The sequence below is a fragment of the Copadichromis virginalis genome, linkage group LG15, assembly GCF_057382275.1.
Source record: "Copadichromis virginalis isolate Kocher_CV1m ecotype Utaka linkage group LG15, C_Virginalis_male_GT1.1, whole genome shotgun sequence".
Classification (NCBI taxonomy): Eukaryota; Metazoa; Chordata; class Actinopteri; order Cichliformes; family Cichlidae; genus Copadichromis; species Copadichromis virginalis.
Genome location: NC_140632.1, coordinates 34,310,431 through 34,323,203, shown reverse-complemented (window position 1 = coordinate 34,323,203; position 12,773 = coordinate 34,310,431). Strand labels below are relative to the sequence as shown.

The following is a 12,773-nucleotide window of genomic DNA, read 5'->3' as shown; positions in this document are numbered from 1 at the left end:
AACTTAACAGGTATTTGCTGAATATATGATTGGAGGAGAGAATGATATAGTTTATAATAGAGTTGCTTATTCTAAACTTTATTTTATATACTTGCAGGTAAAAAACGAAAACTTTGGATTCTTGGATGTTTTCCCAAAGGTGTTTTGCCGTCCACCAAAAGAGGTTTTGGCTTTGGAAATGCAGAAAGAACAAAATCCAACCATAGCCTGTGATAACCCCCTCATGGATGATGAATGTTTCAGGAGTGAAGCTTATCAAAGACCATACCAGTACCTCACACGTTTTCACAACAATGACAGTCTTGACAACTTTACTTACCGAGGCATTGAAGGGACTCATGCAAAGTGTCTTCAGATACTCTTAAGCTATTGTGGTATAACTGATCCATCATGGGCAGAGCTGCGTAACTTTATCTGGTTTCTTAATCTTCAGTTGAAAGACTGTGAGAATTCGGATTTCTGCAAATTTGAGTTGGTTGGAGACACTCTTTGTGGATTCAAAAACTTTGTGGTTGAGTTCATGATCTTGATGTCTAAAGACTTTGCAACACCATCACTATGCATCATTGACCAGAGCCCAGGGAGGCAACACGTTGACATCAGTGGACTAAAAGAAAAAGACTTAGCTCCATTCCTCATTAGAAAAAGGTGGGAATCAGAGCCACATCCATACATCTTTTTTAATGATGACCACATGTCCATGACATTCATTGGATTTCACCTTAGGCCCAATGGCCAGAAAGGGGTTGATGCAGTAAATCCTTTGACAGAGGAAGTGATAAAGAAGAATATCATGAGTCAAAGGCTGTACAATGGCTTAAAACTTCAGAGAGTTCCTTTTAACATAGACTTTAATCAGCTTTCTAGAGCTGAGAAGATTGAGCATCTGTGCAATGTTCTTGGCGTCAAGTGGCCAACAGATCCTGATGTAACATATGAACTGACCACCGACAATATCCTCAAAATGATGGCAATTCATATGAGATTCAGGTGTGGCATTCCTGTCATCATAATGGGGGAGACAGGATGTGGCAAAACAAGGCTCATAAAATTTATGTGTGAACTAAGAAGATGTGGAGCACCAGCAGAAAACATGAAACTGGTCAAAGTTCATGGAGGAACTACGTCAGAAATGATTTATGAGAAAGTGAAGGAAGCTGAAACTCTTGCAAGGACCAATAAAGAGAATCATGAGCTTGACTCAGTTCTTTTCTTTGATGAAGCAAACACCACAGAAGCTGTTAATAGCATCAAGGAGGTCCTTTGTGATAATTCAGTGCAGGGAGAAGAGCTTGGCTCTAATACAGGCTTACAGATAATTGCAGCATGCAACCCTTACAGAAAACATACAGACCAAATGATCAAGCAGCTGGAAGCATCAGGACTGGGCTACCGGGTTCGGGCTGAGGAGACTGAAGACAGACTTGGCTCCATCCCTCTCCGCCAGCTTGTGTATCGTGTTCATGTGTTACCACCCAGCATGATACCTCTGGTTTGGGATTTTGGACAACTCAGTGACACAACAGAGCAAATGTACATTGAACAAATAGTACAAAGACAGGTGAAGGCCAGCGCGATTGACATGAGCAATATCCGAACAATAATTAAAGTGTTATCGGCCTCGCAAAAGTTCATGAGGGAGAGGAAAGATGAATGCAGCTTTGTCAGTCTGAGAGATGTTGAACGTTGCATGCAAGTATTTCTGTGGTTCCACAATAATCACCCAATGTTTGCTGAAGCTCTAAAAGCCTTGTTTCAACAGCAACCTCAGAAGGGAAAAAGCAACGAACCACTTTCACCTGTTAGTGACAGAGTAATCTGGTCACTCTTGATGGCTACTGGAGTGTGCTATCAGTCCTGTTTGGAGAGCAAAAACAAATATCTGAAAACTATCAGCCAAATTCTTCCTGATGAGTATAAACCACAGAGAATAATGCAGGAAATTCAACTCATGCAGGACCTCCTGCTCAGTGGTGTACCCATGGCTGAGACAATAGCCAGAAATGAGGCTTTGAAAGAAAACTTTTTCATGATGGTGGTCTGCATTGAGCTGAGAATTCCCCTGTTTATTGTTGGAAAACCAGGAAGCTCCAAATCACTATCTAAAACTCTAGTTGCAGATGCAATGCAGGGTCCTACATCACATTCTGACCTCTACAAAAAGCTGAAGCAAATACATCTGGTGTCTTTCCAGTGTAGCCCTCATTCAACTCCTGAAGGAATCATCAATACATTCAAGCAATGTGCCCGCTTTCAAGAAAGCAAAAACCTGGATGAATATATTTCAGTAGTTGTTCTTGATGAGATTGGATTGGCTGAGGATTCCCCGAAAATGCCACTGAAAGCACTGCACCCATTACTGGAAGAGGGTTGCGTTGATGATGAGCCAAAACCTCATAAAAGGGTTGGGTTCATTGGAATTTCCAACTGGGCACTGGATCCTGCCAAGATGAATCGTGGAATTTTTGTGTCCCGTGGAGATTTAAATAAGCAAGAGCTCATCAAAAGTGCCAGAGGAATCTGTTCCTCTGAGCAACATGTTCTTGAAAAGATCAGTCACCTGTTCCAACCTTTAGCAAAAGCATATATGACAGTATGTGATAAAAGCAAAGGATTTTTTGGTCTGCGAGATTTCTACAGTCTGATAAAAATGTTATTTTCAATTACCAAAATGTCTAATGAACCTCCTACTGCAGATCAGATCACCGGAGCAGTCCTGCGAAACTTTAGCGGAAAAGATGATGTTGATGTAATTGACATATTCAGCAGAGAAGTCGGAACTGACTTTTCCAATACTAATATCACAACTATTGATATGGTTGAGCAAAGCATCTGTCCAGCTTCCAAAATGGAGGAAAGTCGTTACCTTTTAGTACTCACAAAAAACTTTGCTGCTCTTCAGATTCTCCAAAAGATATTCTGCTCTCATCAAATCTGCCCAGAGATAATCTTTGGGTCGAGTTTCCCGAAAGATCAGGAATACACACAGATTTGCAGGAACATAAACCGTGTCAAAGTGTGCATGGAGACAGGACAGACAGTTGTGCTTCTCAACCTTCAAAATCTGTATGAAAGTCTGTATGATGCTCTAAATCAGTACTATGTGACCCTCGGAGGTCAAAATTATGTTGATCTTGGATTAGGAACACATCGTGTGAAATGCAGAGTTCACCAAAACTTCAGGCTCATAGTCATTGAAGAAAAGGAAGTAGTTTATGAGCAGTTTCCAATACCACTCATTAACAGATTGGAGAAACACTACCTTGACATCAACACTGTCCTCACAGAGGAACAGAAGATGATTGCCATACTACTGGAGGAATGGGTTAATGATTTTGTCTCCTTAAGTAGTTACTCCTCAGAAAAGGAGTATGATCCAAGTGATGTGTTCATCGGCTATCACTCAGACACTTGTTCCTCTGTGGTCATGCAAGTAACAGAGTGTGAGAGTACTGAGACTGATGCTCAGGTCACTCTGAACAAAGCCAAAGACATTCTGCTCAACTGTGCCACTCTGGACTCAGTGGTTCGTTTGGAAAAATCCAAACTGCCTGATGAGGAACGAGAGCATTTAATGCAAGAGTTTGTTAAAGAAGCAATGCACAGTTCACTGGGAGACTACATTGTGTATCACACCCAGCAGCCTGAACAGTCACACTTCTTATTCACTGAGGTAATTATTTTTAGTTTTGCATTTGTGTTTTGTATTATACAGCAACTGCATAACCTTATTATTAAAACCAGGTATGTAAAATATGCCTTCAATATCTAGGCCCAATAATATTGCTGTAATTTTCAGTTTCAAAAGAAAATATTAACCATCATCAATGGCATGTGTTGGTTTTTGGTGTCAGGCCTTCATAGTTATATAAAAGATTTTATTTTACAAGTAATGTTTACCAGATATGCTATTAACGTGTGACAAATTTCTAATTAGACTTATAAGTTTGATTTGGCTTTTTTTTATCCCATTGGAAAGTGCTGAGTTAATCAGTATATTGGTTAGGTTAGGTTTTAGTATAGTTTTTATTTGACATTATTAAAAGCCTGTTAAAGTTTCCTAACGGATTTCAAATGAAAAGAAAAGAAATTGAGAATATCTTTTGTGTAATGACAGGTATATAAACAATACCAAGCCGTTTGTGGAACACATAATAAATGACACATCAATGATGTGTGAAAAACACACCCCAAAAATATGGCTGGACTTTTCTGTTGGCAAACAAGAAACAGATTAATATTTTGTCATTCTTGGTTCTTTTCTATTCTCAAGGTTACAACCTTTTCCAGGCTGCTCACTGCAACAGATACTCAACAGCTGCAGAGCCAGATAAAGATAGATGTTTTACAGATGCTATCACTGCAGCAGTTTGATACTGAGTACTCTTTCCTCAAGAAAATCAGGTATGCATTCATAATATGAATAAATAAATCATCTGCTGGTGTTCATTTTAATGAAACTGATCACCTGCTGGGAGTGGCATTGTGTGGTGATGTGGTTAACACTGTTGCCTTAAAGCAAGAAAGACCTGGGTTTGAATTCAGGGGCCTTTCTGTGTGGCATTTGCATGTTCTCCATATGTCTGCATGTGTTTTCTCCAAGTACAGGGTGGGCCATTTATATGGATACACCGTAATAACATGGGAATGGTTGGTGATATTAAAGTCTTGTTTGTGGCACATTAGTATATGTGAGGGGGCAAACTCCTCAACATGGGTGGTGACCATGGCGGCCATTTAGAAGTTGGTAATCTAGAAGTTGGCCATCTTGGATACAACTTTTGTTTTTTCAATAGGAAGAGGGCCATGTGACACATCAAACTTATTGGTAATGTTACAAGAAAAACAATGGTGTGCTTGGTTTCGACGTAACTTAATTCTTTCATGAGTTATTTACAAGTTTCTGACCACTTATAAAATGTGTTCAATGTGCTGCCCATTGTGTTGGATTGTCAATGCAACCCTCTTCTCCCACTCTTCACACACTGATAACAACACCGCAGGAGAAATGCCAGCACAGGAATCCAGTATCTGTAGTTTCAGGTGCTGCACATCTCGAATCTTCACACCGTAGACAATTACTTTCAGGTGATCCCAAGATAAAAGTCTAAGGGGGTCAGATCGGGAGACCTTGTGGGTCAGATCGGGAGACCTTGTGGGCCATTCAACTGGCCCACGACGACCAATCCACTTTCCAGGAAACTGTTCATCTAGGAATGCTCGGACCTGGCACCCATAATGTGGTGGTGCACCATCTTGCTGGAAAAACTTAGGGAATGTACCAGGAGGGATCCATCCAATGTGGGTTAGTGTCAGACCAATAGCGGTGGTTTAGTTTCTTAACTTCACCATTCACATAAAAGTTTGCCTCATCACTGAACAAAATCTTCTGCGTGAACTGAAGGTCCTGTTCCAATTTTTGTTTTGCCCATTCTGCAAATTCTGTGCGCCGATCTGCATCATCCTCATTGAGATGATGCAGTAGCTGGAGTTTGTAAGGGTGCCATTTGTGAGTAGCTAATATCTGCCGAAGGGATGTTCGACTAATGCCACTCTCCAGTGACATGCGGTGAGTGCTACGCTGTGGGCTCTTGCTGAATGAAGCTAGGATAGCCACTGATGTTTCTTCATTGGTGACAGTCTTCTTGCGTCCACATTTTGGCAAACCCAACACTGAACCAGTTTCACGAAACTTAGCAAGCAGTTTGCTAACTGTAGCATGGGAGATGGGTGGTCTCATTGGGTGTCTTGAAAAAACAAAAGTTGTATCCAAGATGGCCGACTTCTAAATGGCCACCATGGTCACCACCCATCTGGAGGAGTTTGCCCCCTCAAATATACTAATGTGCCACAAACAGGACTTTAATATCACCAACAATTCCCATGTTATTACGGTGTATCCATATGAATGGCCCACCCTGTACACTGTTCTCTTCCCATAGACATGCATGAGGTTAAGGTAATTGGTGATTTTAAATGTATGTATGTATGTATGTATGTATGTATGTATGTATGTATGTATATATGTATGTATGTATATATATATATGTATGTATGTATATAGACACAAAGAAAGAGAGAGAGATATGAATCAACATATTGTTTAGTTATCATTCACTTTATTACTATATAACATGATGTCTATGTCTCAACACTAGGGAATTTCTGGGCTCAACACATACAGACAAAGTGCTCATTATTCAAGCAGAGTATGATGAAAGTTTCCACAGACGGAATATTCTTTCCTCAGCCAAGTGAGCAGGAAGATCATCTCATAATGACTTACTTTTATATAACCTTGTAACCTTAAGGAAACATATCTTATTTCTTTCTTTTTACGTCTTGTTTGGCTTTTAAAGGTATTCATGCTTCAATGAAATAAACAAGTATGATCCTACGGACGACACAAAGACATATGTGTACTTTGTCTTCAAACTACCTCGAATGGAGGGTGGGACTTCCTATGTTGGGTTTCAAGGCGGTTAGTCCTACCACACACACACACACACACACACAGAGGGAGGGCACAATTTTAGTAAGTGAAGTATGTAAAACTTGTATGTGTTTTTCTTAATCTGAATTTTTAGGTCCTTGGATATCTGTTCACATTGATGATCTTAGAAGATCAAAGGAGTTTGTTTCTGATATTCTTTCCCTTAAAAAGCTACGCATAAGTGACCTTTTTAAAGATCCACCTGCTGGTAATTCATCAAATCTTTTTTTCTCCAGAATATTTTACATATTAATAAACAAAACAACCACAGCAAAAAACAAAAAAAAAAACATAATTCTCTTTCTTTCCAAGCCATGAAGACAGGAGACTACACTGGTGTGACACAAAAATCTGACTCTACTGTAAGTGCTATTTCCAACATATATTCTTAACCTTGAAGAACAGAGCATCTATATTTCCACATAGCCAAAGTACAGTTTACTCACCGGTGTTCAATGAGTAGATTTAGCATTTGTTGTCACTTTCACCTTTACTCCGGTTGTTGATTGTGGGACCAGCACCCCAATACAGCCTGGGTCGGCTCTTTATTTAACTAATATGATTCTATGAGTATTACCCAGTGTTGGGCAAGTTACTTTGAAAAAGTAATTAATTATAGTTACTAGTTACTTCTTCAAAAAAGTAACTGAGTTAGTAACTAAGTTACAATATTCTAAAAGTAATTCATTACTTGCCTTGTTCAGTATCATCCTTTTCAGCACAACCTCACGTGTCTGAATTTAGTTATCTTTTGATTTTAACATACTGTATTAACACAATTGATCTAAAATCAGACAAAAAACATAAAATCAGTAGAAAAAGTTATATTTTTTTACTGTAACAACCACAAACATGTTTAATGAATCATATTTCATAACTTTAAATGCAAATATAAATTGTCAATTTTAAAATCATATGTACAAGTTTTGCAAACAACAAAGTTATTTGCGTCCATTTACCTTTTACCTTGATTTTTTAAATAACCATTTCAAACTATTTACAGAACAATTAGCTGTTCTGCATAAAATAAGATGCCACACAAATTATTTGTGCCACTCCAAAATAATAATTTCTGTCCACTATAAAGGAGAACGTCACAGCCTGATACCTGCAGATCTGACAGCAGCAGGTGTATCACTCCTGTTTCTACCTGGCGACAGCAGGCGCCTCATTGTTCTGACACACAACACAAAACTATCCACAACACTACACACTAACTACACAAGACAAGACATTAATTACACACTCCAAACACGCTAAACGTCACAAATCTCTCACATCTCAAAACTCGCTCTCTCTCTTTTTCTGCCGTCTTTCTCTCTCGCTTTCTCTCTCTCGCCGTCACTCCTAAAACTTCCCATGTTTTTTTTGTTGTTTTTTTTTTCATGCTAATAAGCAGAGAGTGCTTGCTAGCGCTGTAGGAAACGTGACAAAACTATTGTCTTCTCGGATGGGTTATCTGAAAAAAAATAAACCATAAAAACGATGTTCTTCCGTCTGACAAGAACTACTGGTAAGCCTTTACATTCATCAAATGAGCAACTTGATTTCAGTCCAATGATAAAAATTACCCTTCATCTATGTCATCTTCATCAAACGTCTTCAAGTAACTTAAAGAAGTCCAGACGCTTTTCTTTACAAGCTCTTTTGACTACGATGACCTGGATGACTGAGAACCTTCACAGACATATTGAGGAAAAAACGGCGCGTATATATTGTTTATCATGACTCTGGTTTTACGTGGCCTATCAACACAATTTAAAAACTGGTATATATCACCTTGTTGCTTTGTCTTTAAGTGGTCGCGTGATTGGCTTACCACAACTATTTTATTCTTCCTCAGTCAAACAGCAGCACTCATGCGATTGTTTTGCTCCCTTAGCTACAGGTGTTGTGCTAGACAGTGATTGTGATTACCGTCAGCGGGAACGCGCGCAGCTGCTTAAAGCTGTAGCGTCCAGATCACTTACGTAGTCAGCTACTTCCGTGCAACTGATATAAGATGCGGTAAGCTGAAGACAGCTTCCGTCTGTTTGTTGAAAAATAGTAATGGACCGCATTTTCTTGTTAGTAACTGTAACGGCGTTGTAACAATAGGAATAGTAATTAGTTAGATTACTCGTTACTGAAAAAAGTAACAGCATTACTTGTAACGCCGTTATTCCCATCACTGGTATTACCCAGTAGCCAATGCAGAGCTTAGACAGAGCCGATGGGTGAGGGGATTCACCCAGTTGTAACTGTCTCTAAGCCATTTGGATGTCTACCTTGCTTATCTCTGAGGGACCCTTGTCTCTGAGTAGCCTTGCAGGTCATTCCTCAGCCACACCCGTTAACAGCAGCTCCTGTTTAGATCAGTGCGCTTGGAATATGATGGCTTTTAGTTTGGTGGCTTGGAATACTAAGCACCAACGGTCTGTTAGTTTTAAAAGCCTGGAGCAATAGTGTGAGCTATTTATACTAATGTGGATAAATACTCAGGGTTTTTTTTAGCTTTACTGCTTAATGAAGGGTTACAAAGGAAAATTCCGCAGTTTAGTCTTTTTTTAATGCAGAATCAAATCAATTGAATTACTCAACCTACTATGAGCTAATGCTGACTTTATTCTGATCTTTGAGAGGAGAGAGGTTGGAGGTGAGGATGTGGATGCCTTATTACAGCAAAAATGAGCAAAAAACTGCTGGAATTTCCAACCGTGAACTCTAAGATCCAATCTTTTGAACTACTCATCTCGCAGAAGACAAAGGGAAGAACTGATAGGTTTGTAGCTTAAACCTATTCGCTGGAACGTTCAAGACTATTCAACTACACAGCAAAAAGCATTGAACACCACTTAGAGCTCTTTATGATTCTCGTATACGTGTCAGGGTTCCTGGGTCGGTGACCCAGTGTTTTCAGTTTTGTTCATGTTCAGTTTATTTTGCCACTTCCATGTTCTCACTTCCTGCTTTTCCTGTGTCAGCTCGTCTCGTGTCATTAGCCAGATTATGTTCAGCTGTGTACTCACCGGCCTCTCATTATCATCCTCATCAGTCTGTGTATTTAAGCCCTCTGTTTCCACTCATTCACTGTCGTGTCATTGATGTTGATGTTCATGTCGTCCCTCCGTCTGTATGTTCAGTTAGTCAGCCAGCCAGTCTTCCAGTCTTTCAGCCAGTCAGTCACTCACTCCATCGTTCCTGCTTTGTTCATTCACCCTCCAAAAAATCCTCTTCACTTCTGCACCGTGAGTCCAGCGTTTGGGTCATCTCTTCCACGCCTCCACACACAACCTCTGACAGAATGACACGACCCGTGCCAAGAAGACACGCTTTTGACCCAGCGGACTCGGACCTTTACGAGCGGCAGGACGCAGCGCTCTCCATTTAGGCGGAGAAGCTCAGGTGGAAACAGCGGCTCTTCTCAGAGAGGGAGCACGTCTTTGAGGGGACTCGTCTGGCTCTGGGCGGGCCTCGGAGATGCCGCGGTCCTCCACCTGCTGCCTCACCTGCATCGGAGCGTTCGCCGCGGAGAGTGGGCGTCGCAGGCCAAGCTTAGGCCGCTCGCTCTCCCGCTGCTCCACTCCTCGCTCGCCCGCCAGTCGTTTTACTCACCGGACCTTCAACCTCGCCATGGCACAGCGGCTCCGCCTACCACCTCGGCTCAATGGAGGTTCCCGTGCCAGAGGCTCGGCTGTGTACCCCGCCCACTGCCTCTTCCCGGAGAAAGCGGCGCACATGTCGCCATAACAAGGACTATTTTCAGCCACTCCCGATGGTGAGCTCCAGTGACTGTTTTTCGCACTCACCATCTGATTACTCACTTGAAACGCACCATAGACCCACTTCTGATTCATAGGGAGTCTCCCTCCTAGACGAGGACGTGGACTGGGAAGAGTTTTTCTGCTCTTCTCCAAAGACTGTAAATAGTGGTGGCAGAAAAACCCGAACATTCTCCTATAAACCTGCCAGTAACACACACACCATCACTATTTCCACACCCATTGTTCAGCCATTTCCCACCAGCATGGGGGCCCAGTCCACGCCCACACCAGTGCCAGCTCCCAGGAGGAGGGCAGCTGCGACCCGGTCTACCTCCACACCTGCTTCTGTTTCTCAGGTGGGGGGGACTGGTGTCCAGCCACCTTCCGTGCCCGTCCCAGCGCCCAGGCTGAGGGCAGCCAGAACCCAGCCTGACCCCCCTAGAGACTCAGCTGAGGCCCTCCAGCCAGTGCCCTCACGCTCTGGAGGCACGGAAGAGCTAATCAGTCCACCACTTCATCCACCACCTGATCCAGCCTTTCACGCACGAGTTCTATCCCTGGTTAGATTAGCCGAAGTGTCTCCTGCTCAGGCACCGGCCTTACTAGCTCAGGCTGTGGCTTTATCTCCCTCATTAGCTCGATCTGTAGCTCAGCCATTAGCCACACCTACCTCAGCTCCGTCGTCAGCCTCGCCTGCTGTTCCGCATCCATTCCAGTCAGTTCCCTCGCCTGCTGTTCAGGTTCCAGCCCCGTCAGTTCACTCACCTGCTCTCCAGTCCGCCCCTGTCCAGTCACCTGTGGCTCAGTCCCCTGTCCAGTCAGCCCAGTCGCCTCCTGTCCAGTCAGCCCAGTCGCCTCCTGTCCAGTCAGTAGTCCAGTTGCCCGTCTACCATCCTGTTCAGTTCCCGGACCTGCAGCCACAGCACCCAGAGCCAGCTGTGAGCTCTCCTGCTCCTCAGCCAGGGGTTTCCGCACCCGCTGGCCCGGCCGCTCCTCAGCCAGGGGTTTCCGCACCCGCTGGCCCGGCCTGTCTCCAGCCAGAGGCTTCAACTTCGCCCGGCCCGGCCTCTGCCTCAGCTGCACCCACGCCCGGCCCGGCCTCAGAGTCTTCGTCCTCGTCTGGCCCAGCCTCAGAGTCTTCGTCCTCGTCTGGCCCAGCTTCGACTTCGGCTTCTGCTCCTCCTGGTCCAGCTTCAGCCTGTGCTTCGCCTGGTCCGGCCCCGCCATCGCCTGGTCCAGCATTGCCATCATCTGGTCCTGCCTCGTCTGGTCCTGCGCCCACCGGGCCATGGCCGGCCACGCCTAACACCGGAGAGCCGCCGTTGCCTTCCGCGCGGCCGGCCCCCTGAACTGCTCCTTCGCCGCCGCCGTTGCCTTCCGCGCGGCCGGCCCCCTGAACTGCTCCGCCGCCGCCGCCGTTGCCTTCCGCGCGGCCGGCCCCCTGAACTGCTCCGTCATCGCCGCCGCTGCCTTCCGCGCGGCCGGCCCCCTGAACTGCTCCGTCGTCGCCGCCGCTGCCTTCCGCGCGGCCGGCCCCCTGAACTGCTCCGTCGTCTCCTTCGTCGCTGCCGTTGCCTTCCGCGCGGTCGGCCCCCGGACCTGCGCTGTCGCCGCCGCCGCTGCCTTCCGCACGGCCGGCCCCCTGAACTGCTCCGTCGTCGCCGCCGCTGCCTTCCGCGCGGCCGGCCCCCTGAACTGCTCCGTCGTCGCCGCCGCTGCCTTCCGCGCGGCCGGCCCCCTGAACTGCTCCGTCGTCTCCTTCGTCGCTGCCGTTGCCTTCCGCGCGGTCGGCCCCCGGACCTGCGCTGTCGCCGCCGCCGCTGCCTTCCGCACGGCCGGCCCCCTGAACTGCTCCGTCGTCTCCTTCGTCGCCGCCGTTGCCTTCTGCACGGTCGGTCCACCGGAACAGTCTCGTCTCGGCCTCGGGCCACGTGGCCACCCACCTGAACTGTCTCTGTGTGGCCTCCGTCCCTCCGTCCTGGGCCCCCTCCGCCCACCCTGTTCTGGTTCTTTTTCGTTTGGCCGTCGGGTGCCGGCCTTTGAAGGGGGGGATCCTGTCAGGGTTCCTGGGTCGGTGACCCAGTGTTTTCGGTTTTGTTCATGTTCAGTTTATTTTGCCACTTCCATGTTCTCACTTCCTGCTTTTCCTGTGTCAGCTCGTCTCGTGTCATTAGCCAGATTATGTTCAGCTGTGTACTCACCGGCCTCTCATTATCATTGTTACGTTCCCCCCGAAGGGGTCTAGGCATGTGAGAGAGGGGACCAGTAACAAATGAGTCCGGAATCAGAATGAAAAAGGAAAACAAACAGAGTTGTTCTGCATCAATAAAACTTTATTACAAAATGGTACAGGTTAACATTAACTTAAAGGGCCGGCAACGCCGTCTTACCAATAACGCCAAAGAAACAAAGAAAACGCTCGCAGCCACGAAAGGCAGGAGGACTACCAAACAAACACAATAAAAAAGGAGGCACTTCCCACACTTCCTACCCTACTCCCCACCACGGGGAGACACTCTCAGGGCCCACAAGCCCGT

The 12,773-nt window shown here is 45.1% G+C and overlaps 1 pseudogene across 1 annotated transcript in view; it reads left to right on the top strand.

Annotated features, from left to right (window-relative positions):
• Positions 1-6,486, top strand: part of LOC146692839 (E3 ubiquitin-protein ligase rnf213-alpha-like) — a 42,688-nt pseudogene extending 36,202 nt beyond the window's left edge. Inside the window, exons 12-15 of the transcript XR_014915379.1 lie at positions 98-3,673; positions 4,274-4,404; positions 6,159-6,254; positions 6,360-6,486. The product of XR_014915379.1 is annotated as an E3 ubiquitin-protein ligase rnf213-alpha-like (transcript). The remainder of the gene's footprint in view (positions 1-97; positions 3,674-4,273; positions 4,405-6,158; positions 6,255-6,359) is intronic.
• Positions 6,487-12,773: the final 6,287 nt, after the last annotated feature.